At 35.6% G+C, this 3,365-nt stretch overlaps 1 pseudogene; it reads right to left on the bottom strand.

The window, feature by feature from the left end:
• Positions 1 to 406: 406 nt before the first annotated feature.
• On the bottom strand, positions 407 to 1,133 carry LOC111819441 (non-histone chromosomal protein HMG-17 pseudogene; annotated as a pseudogene).
• Positions 1,134 to 3,365: the final 2,232 nt, after the last annotated feature.

Raw genomic sequence — 3,365 nt, 5'->3', positions numbered from 1 at the left:
AATTATTGTATATATATATATATATATATATATATTTTTTTTTTTCCCAAGCCAAACTGTATCCAACTGTATTAAAGATACTTTTCATAAACAATCATGGTATTTCAGGCAGGACATGGGCAGACAATAGTTAACAGCATACAACTTTCAAACTCACTTCTTCAATGGACTACAAAAATCAGAAAGCCACTAAAAACCCAATGAACGCTTCATTAATGCTCTGAACAGGGGAAGTTTAGAGTCAGGGTTGACATTTCACTTTTAGCATGTTCTTTAACAACTTCCCACTAGTTGACCCTGACTTTCAGAAGATGAAATGAAAATGGCAGAATTATCAATCTGAAGATCCACAGTCTAAAAAAGGGAACTGTTGCTCTTTTGAGGAATGTCACTGAGATAGCATCGCTAGAAAGTCTGAATTGCCTGACATACTGGCAACCAATTTTTTGGGTCAGATCTCAACAGGTCTTTGGGTTTATGGGAGTCAGTTCTATGCTGAAGGCAGAGAGGGAGAAGAGGACATGAAGACATAAAAACAAATTGTACTTTTTCCACACCACAAGGTGTTTGTGCCAAGGTGGCTAATGTGTGTCAATGTCAGGGAGTCCCTCCTCCTGGGAACCAAGACGAAGTCTCTCAAGGGAAAGATGTTTTCTTCCATATCAATCCAGCTTCGGAGAAATTCTATTAGTGACTTTTGCCCCTTCCCCAAAAAACAACAATGAAGTGTTCTGTGTGCTAACAACATAGCTTAAAAAAAAAGTAAAAGAAAATTCTGCATTTTTATAAAACTTGATGAAAAATAGTATTTCAAACTGTATGGCCACCAGAAGTAGACAGTTATCAAAAGTGCACACACTTCCCTTGGCATGTCCAGCACCTTCAGCTTTCTGTTTCTGGTCTGTTTTGGTGTCTCTGTTTTCTGCGGGGTTATACCCATCCTTGCCAGCATCAGCTCTCCCCTTTTTCCCTGTGGGTACCTTCTGTCTCTTCTTTGAAGGGGTTTTTTTAGGCTTAGGCTCTGGCTTTGGAGGAGCAGGTTTAGCAGATAATCTTGCAGATCTCCTCTGTGGTTTGTCCTTCACCTTGGCTTTATCTTCCATAATATCCCTTTCAGCTTTTTTTGGACGTATACAAATTGTCAATTTTTAGTATCTCTATCACCTATGCAAATAATTAAAGTGCTTAGAAAACTGTTTGCTTGCTCAGTTGTTTAAGCTTCATGCCCATTCGGGCTCAAAGTGAACCCAAAGCATGCACAAGAGAGCCCTTTGGGAGTCTGAACCAAGTGGAGCTGAGAAGCACAGGACAAAGAGGCATGAGGTGCAGGGAGAGACCAGAGCCCTATATTGTATATTTTTAAGGTTTAGGTTTATTGTATATAACTTACACAGTAAAATCCATCATTTTTAGGTGTAGAGTTCAGTGAATTGTAAGAAATTCATAGATCCATGTAACCACCACTGCAATAGAGATATAGAACATTCCCATGGCTGAGAAAACAAAACAAAACAAAAAAATTCCTCAGCCTCCTTTATAAATATCCCTGACTTGTACTTTCCAGTCCCTGGTGACTGCTAATCTGATTCTGTCCCTGCAAATGTACTTTTTTTAAAAATGAAATATCATATAAATCTAATTATAAAACACATAGTGTTTTGTGTCTGACTAATTTCACTTAGATATCTGCTTTTCAGATTTATTCCTGTTATTGCATGTATCAATAGTGTATTCTTTATTTTTATATTAAAAATCCATAGTATGGATTGACCACAATTTGTTTATTCATTTGCCATTTGACAGACATTTGGGCTGTTCCTGGTTTTACATAATTATAAAGAAAACTATAAACATTTGGGTACAAGTCTCTAAGTGGACATATGCATTCCTTTATCTTTGCTAACTACCTAGGAATTAAACTGGTGGTTCATATGGTATGTGTATTTTAAACTTTATAACCAACTTCCAATCATTTTTCCAAAGTGTCTGTCTATCACTTTCCATTCCAATTGGGAATGCATGAGTGCCGATGTTGTTCTTTATCCTTCCAAGCACATTACATTTTCTTAGTTTTCTTTATTTTTTTTGGTCTTTAGCCATTCTAGTAGATATGTACTAGTAGCTCATTGTGTTTCCCTAAATACTGATTTTGAGGACTTTTTAATGCTTATTTTGCATTTATATCTCTTATATGGTAAAGCATCTGTTCAAATCTTTCACAATTTTTGCTTGGCATGCTAGCTGTCTTATTTTTGAGTCATAAGAATCCTTTATATACTCTGGATACATGTCCGTTAGACATAAGCATTTACAAATCTATACACCCAAATAGGTAACAATATAGTTCTTTTTCAGATATATGTTTTGAAAATAATTGTATTCTTATTTTCATAAATGTATCTTTAGAAAGCCAAAATTTTAAATTTAACAAAAATACATTTCATTTTTTTTTAAAACAAATTACGTTTCATGCATCTTGTGCCCCATCAAACCATTTTTTTTTTCCTACCATGAGTTTACACTTATTTCTCCTGTGTTTCTTTTAATAACTCTACAGATGTATGATTCAAATTTAGGGCTATGACCAGTTTCTTTTTAATTTTTAAAAATATAGTTCACAAGGCTTTTCACTTCCCCCAGCACCATTTGTTGAATTACCCTTTGCCATTGAATTCCTTTGGCACCTTTGTCAAAAAAGTAATGGATCATATATGTGTAGGCCTATTCCCGAACCCATTGCCATGGAGTTGATTCTGACTCATAGAGACCGTATAAGATAAAGTAGAACTGCACCATAGGGTAGCCAAGGCTACAATCTTTACAGAAGCAGACTGTCACAACTTTCGCCTACAGAGCAGCTGGAGGGTTCTGTCTGCTGACCTTGTGGTTAGCAGCTGGGCTCTTAACCACTGTGTCACTTAGCCTCCTTGTAGGTCTATTACTGGACTCTATTCTTTGTCTTTGATTCCTATGTTAATATTCCACTCTATTGATTATTTCAGCTTAATAATAAATTTTGAAACCAGCTAGTGTAAATTTTTAGCTTTGTAGTTCTTTTTCAAAACCTTGGTCCTTCGCATTTTCATATGAGTTTTAGAATCAGATGATAAGATCTACCAAACTCATGCTGGAATTTTAATTGGAATCACAATGACGCTGTAGTTAAATTTTGGGAGATTAATATCCTAACAATACTAACACCTATGCCTATTTCCAAGAAAGTGATCCAACTGAATGCAGAATGGGGAATGTGGAATGCAGAAATTATCAAACAGTATTATTAATATCAGACACAAGTAAAATTTTGCTGAAGATCATTCAAAAGTGGCTGCAGCAATATATTGACCCGAAACTGCCAGAAATTC

This window comes from Trichechus manatus, unplaced genomic scaffold, assembly GCF_000243295.1.
Source record: "Trichechus manatus latirostris isolate Lorelei unplaced genomic scaffold, TriManLat1.0 scaffold01828, whole genome shotgun sequence".
NCBI lineage: Eukaryota > Metazoa > Chordata > Mammalia > Sirenia > Trichechidae > Trichechus > Trichechus manatus.
This window is presented reverse-complemented; position numbering and strand designations above follow the sequence as displayed.